At 40.6% G+C, this 10,507-nt stretch overlaps 1 pseudogene; it reads left to right on the forward strand.

Moving 5' to 3' along the window:
• Positions 1-6,165: 6,165 nt before the first annotated feature.
• Positions 6,166-6,818, forward strand: LOC114198643 (coiled-coil domain-containing protein 6 pseudogene; annotated as a pseudogene).
• The last annotated feature ends 3,689 nt before the right edge of the window (positions 6,819-10,507 follow it).

A 10,507-nucleotide genomic window follows, 5' to 3' on the forward strand; every position in this document is an offset into this window, starting at 1 on the left:
AGAGAGAGAGAGAGAGAGAGCGCACAAGCAGGGGGATCAGCAGAGGGAGAGAGGGGAACAGACTCTGCTGAGCAGGGAGTCTGATGTGGGGCTCGATCCTAGGATCCTGGGATCATGACCTAAGCTGAAGGCAGATGCTTAACCAACTGAGCCACCCAGGTGCCCATAGGACTAGAATTTAAAGCAGTCATTTATTCACTTGTAGAGAGTTATACACATATGAAATCTATAATGCGGGAATAGACATATCTCCAAAGAATATTAACAAATGGCCACTAAGGAAATGAAAAAATGTTTATCATAATTAATCAATATAGAAATGCAAGCCAAAACCACAGTAAGGTACCACCGTGCACCTATTAGGATGGTTTCTATCAAAAGAAAATAAAGCAAACTAAAACATAAAACCCTAAAACGGAAAATAAAAAGTTTCATTGAGGATGTGGAGAAATTGGATCCCTTATACACTATTGGTGGGAATGCAAAATGGTATGGCTGCTGTGGGAAACAATATGATGGTTTCTCAAAAGATTAAATAGAGAACTACCATATAATCCAGCAATTTCACTTCCAGGTATGTACCCAAAACAATTGAAAGCAAGGTCTCAAAGAGACACTTGTATATCCGTATTTATGGCGGCATGCATTATTCACAATAACTAAAATATGGAAACAACCCATCAGCAAGTGAATAGATAAGTAAAATATGGCATATATAAACAATGGAATGTTATTCTGCCTTAAAAAGGAAGGGAACTCTGACACATGCTACAAGACGGATGAACTGTGAAGCATTATGCTAAGTGAAATAAGCCAGTCACAAAAAAAGACAAATACTGTATAATTCCCCCTATATGAGTATTTAGTATAGTAAAAATCATGGAGACAAAAATGGAATGGTGGTCACCAGGAGCTAAGGGGAGGGAACGATGAAGAGTTATTGCTTAATGGATGTAGGGTTTCAGTTTTACAAGATGAAAGAGTTACAGGGATAGATGGTGATGATGGTGGCATAACATTATGAATGTACTTAATACCACCAAATTGTACACTTAAAATGATCAAGATGGTAAATTTTATGTTATGTTTATTTTACCATAATAAAAAATCTGGGGAAAATGCTATGATGCATACTAAAAAGCAAGAAATCAAATAAAACATGGTCTCTGCCCACAAAGAACCTATATCTTATTAGTGGGAAAAATTCAAGTACAGTAATAATTAGAATACACCAGTCTAGGATGTGGGATTGCAGTCTGGAGACTTTTCATTCTGTCACACTGTCACCTAAATGTAAGGAATGGATGATGATTGAGACCTCTGACAAGTGGCCGGCTGTGTCCAGCCACAGTGGACACTGAAAGATGCATCTGTCCTTCACGTTCACAGTCTACCCAGATCCTTTGTTCAGAATGAGTGTGGATTCATATAGCAAGATAATTTTACCAGAAGAAAATACAGATTATTTCAAAATTGTCTCACAATTAACTTTAAGTTTTGTTCAATAAGAAAACATTTCCCAAGTACCTTGTCCTCAATGTCCTCTTTAGAAAAACCTGGCATTTTAAGGAATGAGAGTTGTAATATGGAAATAAACAAATACTCATGTTATTACATTTTCTTTATTCTTCCTAAATATTAACTAATGGCATATAAGAGATATTTCTACACAATGTTTTTCAAACCTAAGGGCTGATGTATTCATAGGGATTAGAGAACTTTAAGTGCAATTTAACTCAAACGACCTTAATTACAGGCAGGTGCCTGTCTATGTTAAAATTGAGATAAAATTCCATTTGAATTTTGACCTTGTCAAAAAGAGTTGCAATAAAACTAAGTATAGATTACATAAATTTACATGCAGAGTAAAAGAGAGGGCTAAGAGAATTTTTTTTTCAATATATCCATATTTGTAAGTCTAAACTATGTCACTGAAGAAAGCAATCAAAAGAGCTTAAACTTTGCAGGGTCAGGGTGAAATTGCATTAAATTCTCTACATTCATTTACATCCTACTTCACGTTTTTCAAAAGTGAGAAATACAGGCCACTCCCACAACGGGTCTTATCTGGATATCTGATTGCAGAGCTTCAGTGTGATACTAGCTAGTATTCTGAGATGCGAACAAGAAAAAAAAATGAAACTAAATTTGGGTTGTCTAAGTAGAAAGGGGATTTACTGATAGGACATGGAGGGGTATGACTTCAAAATAACAATATGAAGAGCTCTGCTATTTCCCCAGTGAAATAACCACAAATGGTGAAAATCATGGAAAAAAAAAAGTCTTTAGAAATGGTCCTAGAGGCATATAATAAATGAAGAAACTAAACCAGTAAGAATAGCAAGAGTCTGTGGCAGTCGAGCACATCCCACTCCCCCGACAACCTTCCCCCACCACAGAGCTCAACATGATGGAAACACCAGTCTGGGCATGTGTTGCTAAGAAGATGGAGGCTTGGGCGCCTGGGTGGCTCAGTTGGTTAAGCGACTGCCTTCAGCTCAGGTCATGATCCTGGAGTCACTGGATTGAGTCCCGCATCGGGCTCCCTGCTCAGCAGGGAGTCTGCTTCTCCCTCTGACCCTCTTCCCTCTCATGCTCTCTCTCTCTCATTCTCTCTCTCTCAAATAAATAAATAAAATCTTTAAAGAAAAAAAAAAAAAGAAGAAGATGGAGGCTTTCTTCACCCCCAGTTCCCAACCAAAGGATATGGCCAACTTGAGATCGGCAGTACACCAGCATTTCCCATGGCCCTTCATATCTGTGTAGCAGAAGCTGAACTCCAAGTGAGTGTTTCTGAGAGGTTAGGAGATCCTAAGATGGAGGTTCTACCCCAGGCACAGCAGGCCTAGAACCTTGGAGAATCTTGGAGCTGAAGGACACCCAGAAAACTCTTAGGGTGGTGGTTGCATTCTGAAAGAGGAAAGCAGAGAATATCAGAGATTGTCACCCACTCTGAACATCCTACTGGTACAGAAGGGTGTCACTTTGAGAGAAGTGTACCACTGCTGTTGTTCCTAACTCAGAGATTTTGTTCATGCAAGAGAGATGGGGCGTAAGAACAGAGAATTCTCAAGTTCTCTCCAGAGGAACTGACCTTATTCTCAACAGAGTATGAGAAATTCAAATCTAAGGGCAGTCTCAAAAACAGGAGCGGTTTTGGTGGCAAGCAATTATTTTTTTTTTTTGGTAAAGATTTTATTTATTTATTTGACAGAGAGAGAGAGAGAGAGATAGTGAGAGAGGGAACACAAGCAGGGGGAGTGAGAGAGGGAGAATCAGGCTTCCTGCAGAGCAGGGAGCCGGATGCGAGGCTTGATCCCGGAACTCTGGGATCATGGCCTGAGCCAAAGGCAGACCCTTCCGACTGAGCCACCCAGGTACGTCCCGGTGGTAAGCAATTAAAAGGAATTTGGCAGCTCTAACAGTGTAGCAAACTAAGCTATAGGCTAGCTAGTTCACCAGAGAAAGCGAGGGTAAAAAACAGCTGAGAAGAGCCGTCTTAGAGTCTGGACAAATCTCAAAGACTGTTCTCAAAATTAACCCTCAAAAGGGGGAAGAACCCAAATGTCTATTAACTGGTAAATAGAAAATATGGTAATTATTCTCAAAATAGCATATTATTTTGCAATAAAAAGGAACAAAGTAATTACAATATGAATGAACTTTAAAAACATTATGCTAAGTGAAAGAAGCAAGTCACAAAATAGCATATATTATATGCTTCCATGTACATGAAATTTCCAGGATAAACAAATCTATAGAGACAGAAAGCAATTTTCGTGGATGCCTAGAGCTGGAGGTGTTAGAGTTGGGAGAAAGGGGGAGTGATTGCTATTGGATATAGGATTTCTTTTGGAGTGATGAAAACTGTTGTAAAATTGATATGGTGGTTATTGCACAATTCTGTGAATATACTAAAACCATTAAATCGTATGCTTTAAGGCAGTGAACTGCATGGTATGTGAATTATATCTCAATAAAGCGGCTATGCAAATATTATTTAAATACACATTTTGTGGTTCCCCTTATCATTGGAATGACTAGAGAAATGGGCTCTGAAAAAGACCGGGAAGAGGAGATGGCCAGGCGACTGGAACTAAGCTGAAACGAATTCATAAATTTGAGGCTCTTCATGCCTGGCTACTCTAATCTGCCCTGCCACTACCAGTTCTCCTTGGATATTATATACAAGGACTTCTGTCATTGGTACCACTATTCAAAGAGATTCTTCACTTTCCTTGTTTATATCATTAGCTCCCGTTTCAAACCACTGAGTGACTCATCTGATTGTTGAAGCTTACATTACACGCCTGCCCAAGCAGAATGTGTAAATACAAAGCCTTTTGCTCTCTTATATTAGAAGTCAGTTTTTGGTCCTTACCAGGTGAGAGTTCCTCAAGCACAGGAAAGGGATTCAGATGATGGGAGGATAAAGATGACAAATATACACTAATAAATGAATATAAGATATACTATATAAACATATGCTATATTTATGTAAATAGAAATATATGTTAAACATGATAATAACTAACACATACGCTTCTTACCATGTACAAGATAAGACACTGTCCCAAGAGCCTTAGGTATTTTAACTTACTTATTCTTTGCATCACCTATGTGTGAAGTAGGTGTATGTATTATATCACCCATTGTTTTCCAGTGAGGAGACTGAGACCCAGACAGATAATGTGAAATTCCCACAGTCACTTAACTAGTGGATATTGGCTGCGATTTGAAAACAGAGTACCTCTGGAGACCATGCTGGAACCACTGCTATGTTGAACTCCCTGTGAATAACAAAGGTCTTTTGATTCAACTCTGCTCTCCTAGATGGATCATGATCCATACTTAGAAATATGTTTTTTCTGCTAGTCATACTCACTGAAAAATAGACAGATTATATAGCATTCCATTATTTTACTCCTCCAGGGGTTGTGTTTGATGCTGGGGAGGGAGTAGGAAACAAAGGGGAATGCAATATAACTCCTGCTCTTAACACGTTTACAATATAAATGCATAACTGCTAAATGAGTACACAAAATAACTAAAATGAAAGGAGGTCTTTGCTTTTCAAGAAATAGAAACATTGGGGCGCCTGGGTGGCTCAGTCGTTAAGCGTCTGCCTCCGGCTCAGGTCATGGTCCCACAGTCCTGGGATTGAGTCCCACATCGGGCTCCCCGCTCAGCAGGAAGCCTGCTTCTCCCTCTCCCACTCCTTCTGCTAGTGTTCCCTCTCTCGCTGTGTCTCTCTCTATCAAATAAATAAATTTAAAAAAATCCTACAAAAAAGAAATAGAAACATTGCCTTCCAAAATAAATGTTGCGCAGAAAAACACTATATTAAAAATAAACAGAAACCTTTGATTCGATCTTGGGTTTAAAAAATTTGAACTTACACCCACATACTCCTCTACCTGGTCCTCCAAAACAATGCCTGGGGCACTGCTGAGGGAACCCTCAGCTCCCAAAATTTCAGTTTAAAAATCCTAGATTATGATAAATTCAAAGAGAAATATAAAAGTAAAGATTTATAGGGCTATCTAGGAAGAGAGATAGCATTGAGTTAAGGGAAGTCCAAAAGCAATCTTTAAAGAGGATGACGTTTGAGATAAGCTTTGACAGATGCAGATGGGTGGTGGTGATGAATTAAAGAGACCATTATTAGGACCACAGACTCACAAGCAGTGTTCAGGGAACAGTAAATAATCTAGTTTTGTAGGAACATAGATTATATATGCAAGTGCACTAGGAAACAAATTTGGTCAGATAAATTAACTCAGTGTTATGGACCATGAGTTGCCAAGGTAAGGCTTTTATATTAAGCTGAAAAGTAACAGGAAATCATTAAGTTTGTCAGTTAGAGAATGACATGTTTTGTTTGGTTTGGTTTTAGAAGAAGGGTTCAAAAGGTTTATTAGACAGTCCATCGCGAGATAGAAAACGCTTAATGACCACAACAATCATATTTCATCAGCCAGGTTCCACTTGGCACTATGACACAATCCTGCAGGATATCCTTGGGCTCACATTTCCTAATGGACTGCCAAGAAGTGAATCCCCTCAAATCAGGACCCTAATGCAAAGGCATTCCAGATACCACTGGGGAGCAGAGTGCTTAGAAAGCCTGCTTTCTTATCAATATTCTTATCAATATTAGGAAACATGATGCGCCACATCATTTTGAAGAATGAAGTGGAGAGGCTGAAGAAGCAGCTGAGAGCCGCTCAGTTACAGCATTCTGAGAAAATGGCCCAGTATCTGGCGGAGGAGCGCCATATGCGGGAGGAGAATCTGCGGCTGCAGAGGAAACTGCAGAGAGAGAGATGGAGAGGAGAGAGGCCCTGTGTCGACAGCTGTCCGAGAGCGAGTCCAGCCTGGAGATGGATGACGAAAGGTATTTTAACGAGATGTCTGCGCAAGGATTAAGACCTCGCACTGTGTCCAGCCCGATCCCTTACACACCTTCTCCAAGTTCAAGCAGGCCTATATCGCCCGGTCTATCCTATGCAAGTCACACAGTTGGTTTCACGCCACCAACTTCACTGACCAGAGCCAGAATGTCTTACTACAATTCCCCGGGTCTTCAGGTGCAGCATAGAGGAGCATCCCATGGCATCACAAGGCCTTCACCGCGGAGAAGCAACAGTCCTGACAAATTCAAACGGCCCACGCCCCCTGCTTCTGCCAACACACAGACCCCGGTCCAAATCCCTCCACCTCCACCTCCGCCGCCCATGCAGCCTGCGGATCCCTCGGCAGCCACCTCGCAGCCCGCCCCTTCACAATAGCCGGTGCACCCCTCCTCCCAGCCTTAATGCATGTGCTTAGTCTGCATCTCCTGTTGGGACTCGTACAGTGGAGTCTACTCAACGCCAAAAGCTTCCTCCCTTGGCATTTTTGGATCTGACTTATTTGCACTGAGGTTATCTAGGCTTCACTATTAATTGTGTTGTAAGTGTTTGTCGGAAACGCAGCCAGTGTTGTGGGTCTACAACACTAAACAGATGACTTTTTCCATCAGTGTTTTACTTGAATCTACATGCACGTCCATTCCCTGGCTGGAACATTTGCTATTCGATATTTGGTAATTCAGCAGCAGTGTGCAATTTTTGCTTGGCCCCAGAGCTTCATTTTCCTGGCTTTTAGCTTTGTAAAATAAAAAGGAATATCTTAAAAAAAAAAAAAAAAAAAACAGGGAGGAAACTGTGGGACGATTTGAATTTCTAAACTTAGTAAGAGGGAAATAAATTTGCAGGTAGGGTCTCCTGGGTTTGGGGCAGAGCATGGGGGACAAGAGAAGCAAAGCAATCGGGACCTGACAGCAGCTTTCTCTCACCTCCTTCCTTCGCTTGCCTCTCTCCTGGAGGGTCGGCAGATGACTGCGCCATTGGCCGTGTTGAAGTAAGCCAGCAAGTTGGAATCCTTTGTGAAGATGCCGATAGCTTCTCTTCCCCTGCAGGCATGCCTGTGGCTTCAGAGATCTTCTTGACGATGACAGAGAACTAATCTTTGAGCAGGAGGGTAAAGAGTAGCACCTGCCCTCTCGGTTTCCATTCTGTCTTATCCTGCATGTTAGGCCCCTGGATTTTGAAGAACATCTGCCTTGTTTTTGCGTACAAACTCCTCCTCTGGCGTGAGGCTCTTCTTTGTCTTCAGTGTCTTGGAGGTGTGCGCACCTTCCATGGGAAGTGGGGATGGACAGTGGGCTTTGGAGCTGGGGCTGGGACCAGTGCCAAAGATGAAGCGGGCGAAATGGCTGTTGGCACAATCATGGGGGAGGGCAGAGTGCCATGGTAGGAGGGGCCGATGGAGGCATGGGCACCCCATTGAGCCTGGGTGAGTGGATGATGAGCAGCATAGAGGCAATCGCTGAGCCGGGGGGCAGTCAGACCGTGAGAGCCAGCGGGGGCCAGGGCGTGAAGGTACTGCAGCCACAACGATAGCATGGATGGACCAGAGGCAGCCCACAGCACATGGAAGTGAGGTGAGGAGAGGGCCCCGCTGGGAATGTTGGTGCCTGGAGGTGAAGGTGGTGACTGCTGGGGGATGTCATTGGGCTTTCTGGGATCAGTGTTCTCTTTGGTATCCTGCTCCAACACTGGGCCCTTAGGTGGGCTCCTGGAAGACGATACTGGACTGGGTAGCCTGCTGGTTCCCGGTCATGCTGCCTGAGTGACCAGTATCAATTAGACATTGCTGAAAGTGGTGTGAACTATGTTTTATGTTGTAGGATGTTATTATATTATATTGTTATTTTTTAAAAGATTTTATTTATTTATTTGACAGAGAGAGACACAGCAAGAGAGGGAACACAAGCAGGGGGCGTGGGAGAAGGAGAAGCAGACTTCCCGCTGAGCGGGGAGCCCGATGCGGGGCTCGATCCCACGACCCTGAGATCATGACCTGAACTGAAGGCAGACGCTTAACGACTGAGCCACCCAGGCGCCCCTTATATTGTTATTTTAAAAACATTATTGTTTAATAACATTTATTTATTTGTTTGTTTATTGGGTTTAGGATGTGTCCAAATAATGATCAGAAGGAGATATAGAGACTGGCTCTAAGACTGTCTTAGAATACTGCAAATGAGATTTATTTAAATGGGAAAGAAAGGAAAAATAAATATTTGTTGGATGGATGAGAAAAATTAATGAAAGATGAATAAATGCATGATATAGTATGGCCGCAGAATCTATATAACTAGGTCAGTTTTCTTACCATGGGGGGAAAATTAGATTTATTAGATTTATTAGAAATGTTGTTGAAGATATGTAGAATGATGCTCGTATAATTAACAGAAATCAGGAAGATGGAAAAGGCAGTGGCATTTCTGAAGCAGAAGTAATATATTTGTTTGATCTATTTAAATAAAGTTCCCATTGAGGCAAATTTGAGGTGACGCCAAACAGTTGAAATTACAAATCTAAACCTTAAGAGAGAATTTTTGGATTATAAAATTTGATAACACATATGCAGAGAATACAAATTAAGGTGTAGGAATAGATTCAAAATATAGCCAGACGAAAATAAACAAGAAAGAAGGTTTTGAAGACAGGGCCTTTTGGAATAAGTATTTCTAGGTTGGGTATGACAGTATGAGAAAGACCAGAACAATAAGATAGAAGATAAGAATTATGTTTGTTATGAAACTAGAAGCCAGAGAGTGAGAATTTAAAAAGTTGATTTGCCAGTTGGAAAAAAAGCATTGAGTATTTCATAAATTAAGGGTTTTATGCAATGAGGGATCAGTTTTGCTAAATAAAGAGCATCATTTGAACTGTTTGAAAAGTTTTGTCAAAGACCATTAGCTATGTCATATGGGAAAACAAAAGAATCCCTACTGAGTTTATGTTATGTCATATGGAATAAGCCTAAAGATTGGGAATTATTCTTCAGTTTTGAACAAAATTAACGTTAACATTTTTAGTAAGATATGCTTATACAAATGTGCAGTTTTCGGATGATATTCAAGAGCAGTACTGAGGTGTTATTTCATACATAGGAGAACTTCTAGTTACTCAAACACAAGAGATGTCCAGTAGCTGTTTCTCAATAATAACATCCAAAATATGATGGAGACCAGTCACTATTATGTTGAGATGCTGACTCATTCTATTTATTCTTTTTGTTTGAAGTAACAATTATGTGATAAATATTTTCTATTTACATGTTATGCTTCCATACTCTTTGCACCGTGTTTAAGGATTATGGAAAAAAAAAAACATAAAATCAAAGAAGTCATCATACAAACTTTTCAGGGCAAAAGGGAGGAAACACAAATCACACTCACACACACACACACACACACACACACAGATAAGGTTTCAAAAAATTTTTATAGCCTATTTTTAGGAGTGTGTAGATAGAGTCAACCTCCCAGGTCTACTATGAAGATTGAGATAAGATACATAAAGCATGCTTTACATATTATAAAACACTCAGAGACCACTGTTAGGTTAATCTTGTTAAAATTTGCATAAGTCGGGGCACCTGGGTGGCTCAGATGGTTAAGTGTCTGCCTTTGGCTCAGGGTGTGATCTCCAGGTCCTGAGATTGAGCCCCATTTCCAGCTCCCGGCTCAGTGGGGAGTCTGCTTCTCCCTCTGCCTCTGCCTCTCCCCCTGCTCGTGCTCTGTCTCTCTCTTTCCCTCTCTAATATGAATAAAATTTTTTTAAAAATTTGCATAAGGCAAAGAGTATTAATCCAACACAGTAGAGCATAAAATAGGAAACAGCACTAACAATAACTTCAAATATAAGAGTACCTGTGGTTACACTCATTTTGCCTTAGCTGGTACTCATATGGATCGTGAAGAAAGAAAAATTAGATATTGTGTTTTTTTCTAATTTTTTCAACAGCAAAACTAATATCTACAGGTGGTCATTTTTAAACATCACATATTTCCAAGATGGAAAATAACAAAAAATAAGCTGGATCCAATGTCAATGTTTTGTGTCTCCAAAGTAACATTGCCAAGGTTACAAATCAAGTAACAGAAATTATA

This window comes from Eumetopias jubatus, unplaced genomic scaffold (assembly GCF_037043125.1).
Source record: "Eumetopias jubatus isolate StellerSeaLion01/CBP00866 unplaced genomic scaffold, mEumJub1_p1.0 scaffold_2, whole genome shotgun sequence".
Lineage (NCBI taxonomy): Eukaryota > Metazoa > Chordata > Mammalia > Carnivora > Otariidae > Eumetopias > Eumetopias jubatus.